This window comes from Panicum virgatum, chromosome 8N (assembly GCF_016808335.1).
Source record: "Panicum virgatum strain AP13 chromosome 8N, P.virgatum_v5, whole genome shotgun sequence".
NCBI classification, from domain to species: domain Eukaryota; kingdom Viridiplantae; phylum Streptophyta; class Magnoliopsida; order Poales; family Poaceae; genus Panicum; species Panicum virgatum.
The window spans coordinates 8,177,085-8,193,007 of NC_053152.1; the positions used below are offsets into that span (position 1 = coordinate 8,177,085).

General features: G+C 46.2%; 1 long non-coding RNA gene across 1 annotated transcript; it reads left to right on the top strand.

The window, feature by feature from the left end:
- The first annotated feature begins 2,815 nt into the window (after positions 1–2,815).
- On the top strand, positions 2,816–4,985 carry LOC120684341. The gene is made up of 4 exons (XR_005679247.1): positions 2,816–3,295; positions 3,823–3,877; positions 3,966–4,302; positions 4,632–4,985. It is a non-coding gene; the product is annotated as an uncharacterized LOC120684341 (long non-coding RNA).
- The last annotated feature ends 10,938 nt before the right edge of the window (positions 4,986–15,923 follow it).

Consider the following 15,923-nt stretch of genomic DNA (forward strand, 5'->3'; position numbering starts at 1 on the left):
CTGCTTTAATTTTGCTGCTTCATTCTACAACTCTTCGTTCCCAGTTTCTAGAGCGTGCTAATTACTGCTTGTTCCTCCTTGATGGCATGACATGGCAATGGAGCAAACTAGCAAATGTTCGGTCTCTCTACGTTTATATTACACACGCTTTGTCTTCACAGTGATCGATAGACTTCAGCATGATGCTTGCATTTATATATATAGAATAACAAAAACAATTTGATCGAAATTCGGCCAAGCTGTAGTGTAGTGAGGACTGTTTGTGTATTATATGATATATAATATACTGCCAAAGAATAATAATCCCATTAATATCAGTGACTCATGGATGCTTCTGCAGGATCGGATTCGATTTCAAGAACAAGAAGGATTCGACTGCTGGTTTGCCCCCTTTCCCTTTGTCTGCATTATCCAGAAGGTTTTTCTTTTGTTCACGGTGATTTTGTTCGTTTGTTGTATAATATTGGGCTTCCTATATGTCCGTTCCATTGGAAGGATGGAGGAGCTTCGAACTTGTAATAGAATTCGCTCTGGCCACTAGAACTGTAGCTAGACTGGGACGTGTAGCTAGCGAACAAGCAGCTTACCTGTATACAGACATTATATGCTCCTGTTCACTATATATGCTCCTGCGAGGAGGCACCATAACTTTGCTGGTACTCGTGCTCCTGCGCTTCCTGTATACAGACATTAAGCAGCTTAAATTTATTAGTTTACAATGTTGGTGTGATTGTCACACCCGGTTTTAAGGACAAAACCGAATGCATAGCTATATGTATGCCAGCATCAAATTTCATACATATAGAGATATTACACTACAAGAAATGTGGTGATCTATGATGAAAATTTTATGATATTTGAAAAGAGCGTCACAATTGCACATAATCTATGACAATTTTCAATATTTCGTCATGAATTTGAAGGTATGGACCCTAGGCCCAAAACTTAGTGACATTTTATTGAATTTGTCATAATTGAGCCCACAAAACATGACGTTTTATTGAATTCATCATAATTGAGCCCACAAAACATGACGTTTTAATATTAATGTCATAGAAATCGTTATAGTTATCTTAACTATATGTTTTGATATTTTTCATTTTTAATTCAAGTTTTTGCTTCTCTTATTTGATGCTTACGTGGCAGCCTAGTCAGTGCACACGAAAAGCAAACTAAAAGCCTTAAACCAAATTTCAACATTCTACTAAGTCCTATTCCGCTCCCTATCCTCCCGTGGTACATGCATATGTGATTGAATAAAAAAAAGTGATTGGAAAAAAATTGAATTTGGCGTTAAACCTATCCTCCAGCAGTATGCATATGTGATTGGGGAAAAAATTGGCGTGCGAAAAAAAGGTTGGTGTTAAAAAAAAAAAGTGGAACCAGAGAATCAAAGTCTACATCTCTGCTTTGGAGGAGAGCGCAAATACCACCACACCACTTCTACATTTGTATTATAGAGTAGTGTTGTAACTATACATACTGTACAATCAGTAAATAACAGTGCCACCAGGATTCGAACCAGGGTCTTGAGGCTCCAAAATGCAAATGTTACCAGTATGCTGCGACTCTGTTTGTGACTATGCTAGGTATTATCTACTTTTATCTAATGGCTGAGAAAATAGATCTGCTAAGAGAAAAAAGCCTGTGGGGGTGTGGAGTTGGGATTCGAACCTGGCTGGCTGGGTTTCCCAAGCTCTGGCCTTTGCACAACACTATGCTTCCGTTATGTTTTGTTTAGTAAAGGGAAATTTTTTATATTTTCTCTAATGCTTGCTGTATTGAGATGAAGAACACATGAATAGTTCACCTTTCTCTTTTTAATCTGGATTTAAAACTTGTAGGAAGTATTTCACCCTCTTAAGAACTCCAAATTTGATTATTCTTTTTTCTAAATTTTTCTAAAATCATGATCTTCCAATTAGTGCCGTTTGTTTGTATCTAATTGCTATTTAGAGGATCTTCTTCCTAAGATATGTTTTGTCCATATAAGTAGAAAAAATAAAAATCATTCTTTTTCTATAGAAATTGCTAATGTGGCTTCATACATTTTAATATTAAGGTAAACATCAAGTTATGTCCAATTATGAGGAGCATTTTAGTTCAAAAGTAATTTAGGGTGTGTAAACTTTAAAGTTTGAGTTTAATTATATGAAACAATGTGAGAGATCCATCCATTTTGTTAACAATATATACCCTAATTTTTGCAAAATCTAATGAAACTTTCATTTCAAGCTTTAACATCCATAAAATGTTTTTAAGTCAGAAAAAAAGATACAAATCTCATAGTTTGACTTGAGTTATATAAAATTATATGAGAGAGGGCCATTTGTGAACAATGTATAGTTCCACAATATTATTTATGGCAAGCTAATGGACAAAAAATACATTGTCATTCTAATTTGTACAATTTTCTGACCAAATTAAGATATTATTATGTTTATTCTATGAAAACTTGGAGATGGATGTATGAATTAGAAATACAAAACAATTGAATTATTGATCTAACTCAAGAATATGAGTTATAATGAAACACGTGAGGCTAAATATGGTTTTGCACAATTTTTTGAATCTTGTTCAACAATCAATAATTAAAAATTTTTTGGGTATGAGTCATAATTCGATTTGCATGCTACTTCACACGTTTTCAAATTTAAATATCTCTCTGTTAAAATGATAAAAAATTGTGAACAATTTTGTTAACTGGGCTGAAAGCCCTATCCTGGGCCATTTTCTTCGAAGGTCCGGTTCGTGCTGGCCGTTCATCTCTGAAACAACGATCTAGATTGAATCCTGAGAAGCATAAAAGGTGCATCATTCCCCTCCGAAACCCTAGCCGCTCCCTTTCTCCCTCAGTCTGTTGCCTCTCTCCCCAACAACTCAGATCCGCCGTCGCCCTCCTCCATGGCTATCCCAGATCCACGCGGTGGCCTTCGGATCCGTCGGGCCAGATCCATGCAGTGGCCCTTGGATCCGCCGCCCGTTCGTCGACACCCGCGCCGCGGCGGCCGGGCTGGAGCAGACGCCGGAAGCCGCGGCGACGGGATGGAGGCCTGGAGCAAACGCTGGAGGTCTCAGTGGAGCTAGAGGACTGCGCAGAGCGATGGCAGGCGGAGGACTGCGCAGAGCTCCAGGCAGCGCAAGTGATGGTGGTGGAGGCGCGCTGTTTCGGAGGGCGCTTGTACGCGGCCTGGCGGCGGCGGAATCAGCGGCTTGCTCTAGGCGGCCGCATGTTCGAGAGGTCTGGAGAAGAAAAGGCTGGGCCGTGCCCATCTTCGTGGCTGGCGCCATCTCGGTGAGTGAGATTCCTCTGGCCACGCAACCGCACAGCATTAGCACCACGCACCCGCATGTTCAAAAAAGGCTTTGTCCTTTTATCCTCGTTGATTCCTCTCGCCACGCACAGCATTATCACTTAAGTTACAAGAATTCATCCTATAGAAACAAGCAGGATAGGGGCATTACTGTAGATGTGGTCGGAACTAGATTTAAGTTACAACTTACAAGAATTCATCCTATAGACTAGATTTAAGTTACAAGAATTTATCCTATAGAAGAACATGCCCCCATTGCCCCCCCTAGATGTGAAACTTATAGACAGGAAAAAAAGCCAAAGTTTGTTTTGAAAAGACCATACTGTACTGCTTCTCTACATGCACGGGGTCATGATAAACTCCAAGATAATAACTGGCATGTGCTAAGTACAAATTATTTATGCAATACCTGTGCTCTTTTCTATTAATAAAGACTGAACAAACAGCAAACTCTTGCTAAGGATAGTACTGCACCATTAGAGCTCAACATCTGCTATACCATGTGCAGGTCTGCAAAGAAGATTTAGATGGATGACTAAAAAAGTTGGATGTTTGTGGAACATGTAAGCTTAATCCTCAATTTATCTAGGATGTAGCATTCTTCAGACTAGTATTTACAAATGCTGATATGCAACCTGCCCTTGCTTGCAGTCTAATAGCTACTTTGGTGTGTTCATACTCTGGACGTTTGGTGAGTTTGTCTTTGTTGTTCCTCCTGTAACGGGAACGCTGTAATAGTGTTCATACTCTGTGATGTGTTTATTTTTTGTTCATGGTAATTTATATCACAAACTGAACCCCCCTTTTTATTAAATCACATATGTATCCTGAAAGTTTCAGTTGGAAATTATTACCTGGAAATTGCAATAATTACTAGCTGTGTGGATGTGATGAGATAAAATTTGAAATCTGAGCATGTGTTTTCATCTTGTTGCAAGGCCAATGCTGCTCGTCTCCAAACCAAGGTGCCATGTGCTGACGAAGAGAGGTACTAGTTCTGCACTTCGACTGATTCACTTCTTTCTGGCAATTAGTAGTCCAAGTACTTGAATACTTGATTTCCTAGTAGGTATTGTAGGTCCAGCAGTGAGGATTGAGTACTTGACTGTTATTTTACTAGTGCATCTCCAATCTAGTATAAGAAGTACTTGCTTGTTCCTATTTCTTGCTGTTAGTAGTAAAGCAGCTGCTGGGTGTCATTCAGTTGGTGGTCTGCTCAGATATTTATGCTTGTTTCATGTTGCCTGACAACTAGCTCAGTTTTGATCTACTCATCTTTGTACCGTGACTCTGATCTTTTTGAGTTTTGCTGTGCAGGTGCAATGGTGTTCTGTTAGTTTTTGGTAGAATTTCAACTTTTGCAAGAACCAAATAAACTTTGTTGCTGCAGCTTGCTATTTTGGTGGTCTGTTGGCTTTTGGTGGAACTTCAACTTCCGCAGGAATCAAACTTTGCTGCTGCTGGTTTATATTCTTGATGAAACCTACCGTTTGTTGTTTCTGGTTAATTATGTTGTCTTGGAATATTACTAGTTTTGGTAGATGGAAATGTATGTGATAGAAACCTTATTCATGTGAATTTGGGCCTGAATTGCTTATTGTGAATTCTGGGGTTGTAACTTCTGCTTTAATAAATGGGCTGTGAATAAAGTTAAATCTAGTTATCCGAGAATTTTTTTTTTTTTATATTTTTTAAAAATAAAAATTTCAAAAATATATGTCCGTTTTGAAATATTTCAAAAATACCCTCCGGTCGCCCTCCCAAAGGGCGACAGGCTCTAAGTGTAATTTTTTTTAAATTTGCAATGAGGTCCCTGGAAAAAAAAGGGGGTCTGTCGCCCCCCCAACAGGCGACAGGGGGGCTCGTCGCCCCTCCCTCGGGCTACCGCTAGGCACGGCCCATGGGCGCGGCAGGGGGGCCTGTCGCCCCCCCGGGCGACAGGGGGGCTGTCGCCTCCCCTCGGGCGATCGGGGTATGCCCCCCTATACAAGCTCCAACCATCCCCTTCCCTCCTCATTTGAGCTCGAAAATTCCATTAAAAATTCAGAAAAAAAAGAGAGGATTGAGGAGAAGAAAAGCGGCGAAGCTTTGCCGGATTCAGCACTTGTGATCTGCAGGTTAGTACATTTAGTTTATATATTGTTATATTTAAGTACTATGTATTTAAGTATGAGTAATTTAAGTAGGGTTGAGTAATTTAATTAGTGCTATAGTAGAACCATTTAAGTAGGAGTTTAATGATACTTTAGTTTGTAGTTACGTAGTAGTAAATTAGTTTAGAAAATTAGTACTACGCATTTATTATTACAATTGCAGTACTATTAGAGACGTGTTTATAAATTAATTATGATTTAGAATAGAATTTGGTATATGCAGTATAGAATTTGAGTGTCATCACGTAGTTATGAATACTTATACATTGTAGTTGAATTTCATACTTAGTTTTTACGGATTATTGAATAAGGTAGTGAAGTAAAGAGTATAACTCGATAAGTATTATGTGATATACAGATATGTCGAGCAAGATGCAGTTTCAAGTATTTTATGGTGAATACAATGTTATGTATGGGTCAAATGGAGTAGACATTTCTGCCTTTAAGTGCACATCTAGCGGCATAGATAAACCTTTGGAAAGGAGTTTTGGTTCCATATGTAAGTGACTGCAGCGTGGGTTCCATGTTGATCCGTTGACACATGTGATCACTGTCCAGTCTCTTGTTAATTGGGAGGTAGAAAGTGAATTATGGGAATTGATGATGATACACAGCATTGATGACTGGCAGAAGTACATGCAAACAGCTCTAGAGCGTGGGTGGCCTCTGGTCATTCTTGTTCAAATCCGGGAGAAGACACAAAATGAAATCCAGGCCTCGTCGTCGTTCCCGTGTCCGTCGACCGTGCACGGGCCGACGTCGCAGTTCTTCCCAAGTGCAGGTAATGTACATATCTCTTCAAATTAGATCAAATGTTCCTACATATTTACTAATATCACATACAGGATACGATCCAGCTATTGCGTTCGGCCATACTGGAATGTTTAGAGGGACAGCACCAGTTGGCGGACCGTATCCAGGGATGGTACCGGGGCCACAGATACCGGTCTACACAGGTTAGTTTATGTTTCGTATTTCGGTTTCTACATGTCATTACGAAATATACGAGCGTACGCTAACATCCACATTTTTTGCGTAGGATTCTACCCCGACGCGGGCGCCGGACCTTCTTCTTCCTCCTTTCGACCAGATAACGAGACTTCACATTAGACGACTTCGGCAGCTTGAGTCCAGAAGAGCCTGCCGCGCAAGGTGACCCCGATGTCTTGGGGTATTCACAGCTAGGAGGAGCACCACTTGGGATCTCTCAGCAGCAGACACCGCAGCCCCTTGCGCGTCCTGAGCGACAGGTGAGGTCTCCGGATGTTCTCACCTACTACGAGGGCCATGTCCGTGCCCAGCAGAGGGCTAAGAGGGTCCGACGCCCTATGGGTGGTTAGATATATCTGATGTTTGTATCTCTGATGTTTATTTGTAATGAGATAGCTGCGGACCGCTTATTTGTATCCGATGTTTATGATTGTGCTAGTTTACTTGTCATTTGTTTCTATAGGTACCATTGATGTGAACTTGTTATGTTTGTGGGTTTCATAATGCTCATGAAATAAGAGAAGTTCTTGCGATTTTTTTTCCGTGATTTAATGAATGACAAGTTAGGTGCGGTAGGAGTGGCGGCCGAGATCCTGCTGACGTAGATGACGATTACACGCTCGAATAGCTCAAAATAGGAACCATAGTGTATCTAGCTACGAGTACGAGATCACAGGTTGCAACTACTCAGCACGGCGATCACGGGTTTCCCAAATGTCGCATTCTTTGCCCAGATATACGTGACCCAATAGTAGTGCTCTTCCACCATTTCAAAAAGATGTGACAACACGGCAATCACTCCAGCTTTTTTCCTGAATTTTTAGGCTCAAATGACAAAGGGAATGGCGGCATATGGCGGCCAGGGCTTATAAAAAGGGGAGGGGACCCTGTCGCCCCCCCAACGGGCGACAGGCCCCTGTCGCCCCAGGGGTGGGCGACAGGCCCCTGTCGCCCGTTTGGGGGGGGGCGGCGACAGGCCCCTTTTTTTTCTCCAGGGACCTCGTTGCAAATTTGAAAAAAAATTACACTTTGGGCCTATCGCCCTATGGGAGGGCGATCGGGGGGTATTTTTGAAATATTGCAAAACGGACATATATTTTTGAAATTTTTATTTTTTTTAAATATAAAAAAGAAAAAATCCCGTTATCTGATAATTAATCTTGGGCTGAAATTAGGCCCAACTTAGTGGCCCACTCTGAATTGGGCCCATCCACTCATGAGCTGTGCTGCTGACGTCACTCCCCATGTCGCTTGCCATGTCATATGCCACGTTGATTACCGCGTCACTTGCCATGTCGGCACCACTTTTCACGTCATTGTCATGTCAGCAGCCATGTAAACAGCCACATCATTATTGCCGTGCACGTCATCGTCATGTCAACAGCCACGTCATCCTCTATGTCATCAATGTGTGACATGGCAATTGAATCCGTGACGAAAATTATACTATTTGTGATGTTTTTTTCGTCATAGAAAATGAGCTTGGGTTGGACTTTGGGGGCCTGGGGATATTTTTATGACGGTTTCAAAACATCATGGATCAAGCAATTCGTGACGAAAATTTAAGGAACGTCACGAGATGTGATCTATGACGCTCAATACATGATGTAATTTGAGATCGTCATAGATAATGTTTTATGACAGTTTTTTAGTGATCTGTGACGAAATTTAATCGTCATGGATCAACAGATTTTTTGTAGTGTTATAAGTGAATAATCAGTAACAGTATCACGTAAAAGAGAATAAAAGCAATTATAGACTATCCGAGTTTTACAGCTTATCCTGAAAACGAAGGCTTCAAACTTCACAGGCAATCAACTGGGGATTGCGTACGCCTAGAACTCAGCATCATCTTCAAATTCTTTATACAACTTCTCCTTCTGAGCAGCAGTAAGGGTGATTATATTTACAGTTGGTACTCAGCAAGGCCATAAGAAATAACCAGAATGTGAATTATATCCATCTTTACGTTTATTAATCATGTGAGGGTCCAAGCCTCTCATGACCGTGAGCACAGCTGATATATTACTTTTCACTCTATAGAGGTTGTACACTTTCACCACAATTCGCGTAAAAGTTCTGAAGAACTTTGAACCCAATGACGCATGTGCTGATCACGCACAATACCACACTTTCGAGGTGTGATTGCATATGGACGCTACGAGGCCTTGACAAAGATTCCCTAACAAGACAGCCCGCTAAGGTTTCAAGCCAAAGCAAAGCATAAACCTCCCTAATGTTCAACACCTTAGCAAAGGCTGCTACCCCAAGAGGACCGGGCTATACCCCATCGATGCATCCCCTCTTGCCCTTTCGGTAAGACTGTCACAAGCTAGAGTTTCTAATTAATGAGCCAAGACCAAAGCCATATAGTATTATGGTTGTACTATTTTCCTGGGTGGTTCTCCATGTTCCAATTAAAATATATAATCTCGTAAATAAGCATAGATAGAAGGGTGGTTAGGGTCACTTGCCTTTTTCCAACGAAAAGCTACTCTTACTGTTCTTCAGCTCTTGATCACTTACAATTCTTAAATTCTTCAGGCTTCGAACAACGATCCTTCTACTCGAGGCAATCATCAGGCAACATACAAAGCAAACAACAAGTACAGCTAAAATAGAGCTACGATTGAAAAGAAACGGCTATCGGAAGATTTGTATTATTATTGAACAAAAGAACTATGAGGTTCAAGTATTTTCTGTGGGAAAACAAATGTAAAGGACATTTAAAAGAATTATCCTGAATTATAATTAACTCATGTTATATTTTTCATTTGCAAAGGTGAAGTAGAACTTAGTCAAATTTTATTCATGATTATCTATGTACAAATTACATTACACTAGTCAAACAATTAATTTGAAAAGAACATGTGAGATCATCTAAATGCACAACTTTATATAACTCATGGTGAACTATCAAATTAAAAACACATTTTAGTTGATATTAATCAAGTTAACATTAATTATGAAAATGGGAGTAGAAGCCTAATTTGCTTTTAATTAGAAAAGCTAATCAGAATATACATTAATTAAATTAAATTTATATTTAATTTAAAAAGGAAACTACGGCACAACGATGCTACTAAATGATAGCTTACGCTAAAACAAGACCATCGCAACAAGAACGAGTCGAAATAGATCTAAAACACAGAAACTACGAAAGAAACAAGGCTTTAAGGACCTAGTCGCGATTAACTATAGATTATGAGGGCTAGCAGAAAAGATTTGCAAGTAACATAAAATTGTGCTCACAGAGGATAACAAGGTCGTAAAGCTATTGCACACGTTGTAAGGATCACATGAGCACAAGAATCGTTGAAAACGGAGTTAAAATGAAGAAGTTATGGCTAAAATAAGGTTCCAGGGGTTTATTTGTAAAAGAGTTGAACTTCCAGGGTTAGATCTGAAGAAAACAGGGTCTAAAATGAAATTAAACTTAAACTTTGGGGACTAGCTTGAAAAACTGGAGCTCCTGGACTGTGAGTTGGATTTTATAAAAGTCTAGGGGCTAAAACAGAAAATAAAGGGCTACCTCTTAAATACTTTTGAACAGGGGTGGATCGAGGGATGATTTCACAAAAACCAGAGGGCTCTTTTGCAAAATGTGCAAGGGTTGACCGCTAAGGGTTTTATTTGACTCGGTTGGATCCGATCTGGGCCATCGGTGGCCGGCGGGCGAGGCGGCTCGGTCGTCGGCGCACTATCGCCAGCGGCGAGGTCTGCGCCGGGGGCTCGCCAGACTTGGCCAAAAACGGCTATCCAGTGGCGGTTTTGTGTGGGGAAAGGCTGAGGAGAGAGCGGAGGCGACGGGGAACTTGATGGCAGGGTCCGCGTGGGGCAAATACGCGGCGGAGGGCAAGCTCGGCGGCGACGGGCGGAACTACGGTGACGGCGAGCTAATCCACACGAGGGAGAGCGGAATAGAGGGAAAAGAAGGGGGCGTGGCACTTCTCACCCTGCGGCGGAGCTCCAGGAACGCACGGTCGTTGAGGAGAGACGGTAGGGCGATGGCGCGGCGCAAGGCTCCAAGCTCCGGCAATGGCGGTGGCGGAGCTAGGGTTTAGAGCAGGAGCGGCGGCGCATGATGAAAAGGGGCCAAGGGGGATAGGGCGGCGCATATATAAGGGCGGCCGCGGGTCTTGGCATGCGGGCCACGAGAAGGGCGTGGGAGCGCGGGTGCCGGCCGGACACGGGCCAGGAAAGGAGTTGGGCCGGGAATTGGGCCGAACGGAAGGAGCTGCGGGAAAGGAAGAGGAAGGGGAAGAAGAAGAGAACCTGGGTCGGGCCAAAACGGAAAAAGGGAAAGAGAGAGGCTTTGAAAATTTTGGAACAAAAACAACAACTCCAATTCAAATTCAAATTCAAAGAATTCAAGTTCCAATTGAAAGTCAAACAATAAAACCATGCAAAAGCGGCATGAGTGCAAAACAAATAGATTAACATCATTTAATTTAGAAAAACAACAAATTAAAAAAAATTATACTGAATTTCCTGTACAGAGAATAAATGTTGGAAAATTTTTAGAATTATGGGGAAATTATTGCTTTAATTTTTTTATAATCACATCCTGAAATCCAACAATTTCAGGGTGTGACAGTGATTCTTAAAATTCACTCACTTTCGAACATATCTAGACCCTCTGCTTCAGCATCCTTGCATTCAGACAACAAGAAGGTGGAACATGAAGGCCTCATGTCACACAAGGGGAGAAGAGTCGGTGCTTGCATGTGTCATGTGTCCTGTTTCGCTTGACTGTGCTGATTCGCAAGAGAAAATACCTCCTAAAGTGGTCTTAATTTTCTGGGCACATATGCTCATGTGTCTCGACATAAGGGGACACTGGAGAGCGCTCGTTCGCCGGGAGCGGTAGTAGCGAACAGGTATGCTCTCTTATTGTTCTTCTTCCTCCTTCCTCCTTCCTCCTTTCTTTTTCCTCCTTCCTCCTTCCCTCTTCCTCCCGTCACCCCCAACGTCGACCGCCTCCTCCGGCTCCGGCAGCCTCCGCCACCTCCGCCGCCGGCCTCCCTAACCGAGCCCGCCACTGCGTCGCCTTCTCCCGTCGCCCCCGCCGCCGGCCACCGCCTACCGTTTGTCTGGCCTCGCCTGGCCGGCGGCGCTCCTGCGCCGCCGCGCCCTCCGCCGGGCCGCCGCCACCCCCCGGCCCCCTCCTCTATGGCCGGCGGCCATGGGAGCCGCCCCCACCCTCAAGCAATCCGAAAACCTAAAGGTCGCCGCCTCCCGTCACCACCCCGGTCGCCGGCGACCTCGCCGGATGCCGCTCCGCCCACCACCCACCCTCCCTGGCCGCCCCCTTCCCCTCCCCAAACACTAGCTCGCGGCGGCGACAGCGGCAACGGACTAGCAGAGCACGGGCGCCGTATAAGAAATTCACTCGACATATGATGTTTCATTGCCTCGAAGAAGACTCTGTTTCCTGGGCACCGATGGACTCTGTTTGAAACAGACCGGGTTCCCGAAAGGCGAACCCGACTCGCTGTATTATCGTGATAGTCCCTGGATCAGTAGCTATCACATACAGAACTCATTTCAATCAAATATCACAGACATAACTCACGTTTACAACATCACATGGGTTTATTTATTACATAATCCAAAGGATTGTAATACGAATCTCAAAGTACAAGCCCCTTGGGCTAAAAGAAAACAAACAGAAAGCAGAAACGATAACTAGTCATCTGGGCTTCTTCATCTTCACGAATCCTCTCCACAAACGGCTCGGTGAGTAGCTCGGGCCATCCTTCACGTCTTCTTCCGATGTCATCCTGTCGACTCCTTCACTCGGTTCCTGCATCTATCAGGCTATCCCCAAGGACGGGATAGGTTCACGTCACCATCCGTATGCAAGCTTTATGTGGATGCAAACGGTATAAAAGTAATGCCAAGGATAGGCTAGAGTTTCCTATGCAAGCAATATATAAATAAGTCATCCAAATCTCCTTCCGACGCGGGCAGCTCCGGCATTCCGGACTCCCGGTCTCCTATCTCCCACTACAGCTATCTCAACCCAGTTTCGGTGCGGGAACTCCCTCTCCCCGCACCTCAGCTGCTATCCAAGCAGGAAAAGTAGACTAGATGGAGGTAGAAAAGTATATATGGATCTAACTACATTTGTGGGGCCAGATCCAGAGTTGTACATGACTGAGTACGCGGCTATACGTATAGTTTTCACCCTGCAGGGGTTTTACACCTGTACCCACTCGCCCCAAATCCAGCCGGGGATCAGCCGACTTTCTCCGAGGCACCAGTCAACAAAACTAACAGCTACGGCACCATCCTACTCCCGGTCTGGGGCGCATCCTCCCACAGAAGGTCGCCCGGGGCTGTGAAGCTATCTAGAATGGAATCTCCATGGATCCTGCGATCGGGGGCGATAGGGTCATGCCCTCTCCACCTGACACTGAAACACTATCGTCCTGCAGTAATGGTGCCGTGCATAGCTTGCTCGGGCTGGGTCCCCCCTCATAAAGGATAAGTGGTGTGCACGTTTGACATAGTTCCATCACTAGGGCCACAAAGTCAAGTCCTACATCTAGCTGAGGCGAGCGTCTTCATCCAAGTTAGCATTCCGTCAACACGGTCTGCAATCGATACCCATCACAAGTATCTCCTCCATTCCTACATCTCTACAATGTTCCCATGGGAACGGTCTAGCACCCGCCACAGGTGCCCGTCACCCATTACAGGTGCTCACAGGATCATGCCCAACACACAATCCCCAGCTCTCGATCCGAAGATCAGAGAAAAGGGTCCGCTCGCCCCCGCTGTAACCTAATCACCAACTCCCATATATGTGGAGGCAATTCCAGCAAGCAAGGACTATCATATCATATATTCCCATACCCCAAATCTCACTCATAGTAGCAATAGCATACAACAAATCATTTCTAAGTATGGGAATCAAGGAATACGGTAAAATAAATGGCCATGCAAGCTCATCTCATCACACTCAATTTGGGAGCGTAGCATATCTAGCAAGCAATGCCTAATAGGTATTCAATCTCGAATGGGCGTGAACCTGATAGGTCGTCATAGCCTTCCTCGGTCTCTGAAGTCTTCTGGTCGTCCGGTACATCCTTCTGGATCCTCCGGGTGTCGGGGTAGTCCTTCTGGATCCGCTGGTTGCTCGAAACGTCGATCAACTTCTTCTCGTCAGGACCTAGTCGTGATTGCGTATAAACATAAGGACCAAAGTGCAAGAATGGACAAAACTGCTCAAATAAGATCCAACTCACAACAAAAACCTATTCTATCGGGTAGATCATGATTTTATAAGAATTATGAAACTGGTTTCATAATTTTCAGGGATCCGGTTAAATTATTAAGAATTTTCTAAGACTAAAGCATTTCCTGAAATTACTAAATGATTATCGGAAAAAGGAAAACACACAGTTAGCCACGTGGCAGCCTCTGCGCATGCCACGTGTCAGGCTTACGACAACAAGGAAGTCAGCCACATGCTGACGTCGTCATGGCTGTTGATGATGTCAGCGTTGACGTGGTCAACGTTGACCAGGTCAACTTGGGCCACGGCCAGGGGGTTAGCTGGGCCCACATGTCAGCCACATGCTGCGTCACTGACTAGTAGGGCCCACGCAGTTTGGTGGATTGGCTCGAGAACTAGGTCGGCTCGGATAACGACTCAAGGTGGAGATGAGGCTTCAGGCTGCGGAGCGCTACGGCGTTCTCGGGAACACGCAAGGCGAGATCGGGGACTTGGTGGTGAGGAAGGGCAAAGGCCTAGCCTCGAGTGCCAGCGCGCACGTTCGCGCGCGACGCACGCATGGCGTGGCCACGGTGGCGGCGGCGAGGTTAGGCAACGGCGGCGTCGCGAGCATGGCCGAAGGGCACGGCTAGGGGACCGGCTTGGACGTGCGGTGGTGAACTGAGTTCGTGCACACACTGACACTCGGAAAGCCGAGACACGACGCGGCGAGATAAGGGCCAAGTGGGGTTAACAGGCTTGGTGTTTGGTGAGGCTCCAGAGCGTGTTCGCGAGTGGAACGCGGGCATTCCGATCCATGGCGACGTGACGGGTCGGAAGTGGCACAAGGCCAGGGCCAGAACAGGGCAAGGGAAACAAGGCGGAGGTGGAACGCGACGGCGACGCGGCAAACCAGCCAGCTGCGTTGCGTCGAGTGCGCGTGAGCACAGGTTTGTGGCTGCTTGCAAGGTGTTCGGCAGAATGCCGAAGGGCAGTCACGGGCGCTCGGCCGCATTGTAGGCGGCGGGTGTGCATGCAAAGGCACTAGGGCGGCATTCTAGGCCGTTCTAGGTGACGGTGCTGCTGCAAGGCAAGGTCACGTACACCTATAGGTTGTGTGGTCGTGCGCACCATGAGTGCTCGACAAAATGCCCGAAAGGGCTCGCCTTGTGCGAACGCTGCGGCATGGTTGGGTTCGTGCCCAAGCGAGGCAACAACGTGGCGTGCATGTGCAAAGGGGGCAGAAAGGCCCGGCCTTGGACAGCAAGGCATGTGCATGAGCCGGGTGCAGCCACGGCGAGGTCAGGCAGCGGCGCGGCGAGGCAAGGCCAAGGTTTTGGCCTGGCAGCCGGCCGAGAGGGCGACGGCGGTTTCCAAGGTGTGGCGGCGGCGCGTCGGGCCCCTGCAAACGTAAACCTTGGACGGGGAAAGACCTATGGCTGTCTACGGATGGTTCATTGGCGGCGCGAAGCTCACACCGGACAGGAAGAAAAAGGGCTGGACGGGACACAGCAGCACCTACCGGCTCAAGTCGAAGGGGAACAGGGTGAGGCATAGGCGAGGCGGAGCCGTGTCGGGTTGGTGCTGTGCAGGCTGCGCTGGAACGTCGATGTCGTCGATCGGGGGCACCGGCGTGGTGACGAGCTCGGGCGGCGGCATGCTTCTGCTCGATCCGGTGGTGTCCCGTGGGCAGCTTGACGTCGGCGTCGTTCTCCTCATGCCCAGCGGCGGCGCCGAGTTGCGGCAGCAAGTACTCCTCGCTGGCTTGGTTGGGCTCGGCGTCGGGTCCGGCGGCGTCCTTCTCCTTGGACACGGCCACGGTGTTGCTGGTTCGGGCGGCGTTCCTGAGCAGCGGCTCCTCCACCGCGGCGCGGAGGCGATGTCGAGGCCGACAGCGGCGGCAAGCTCGGGCCCGGCCGTAGCAGCGCAGCGCCCTCCTTCCTCTTCAATCCTCCTTGGCCCTCCGTTCTTCCTCTGCTTCTTCTTCTCTTCCCCCTCTCGGCTCTCCCTTTCCTTGGTGGCGGCGCACAAAGAAAAGAGACCGAGGGCTTCTAGTGTTTGCGAGGCAGCTGCGTCTGCTCTTATAGGGGTCGCGGACGCCGAGGGACGGTTGGGGCGGCTCGGCGCGGGCGCCCGGGACGCGTGGCGGCAATCCAGCCGCGCGAGGCTAGGGTTGGGCTTGCGCGCAGGCAAAAGCGGTCAAGGGCACGGCGCGGGGCGTGTGGGTGACGTGGGCGCGGCCGG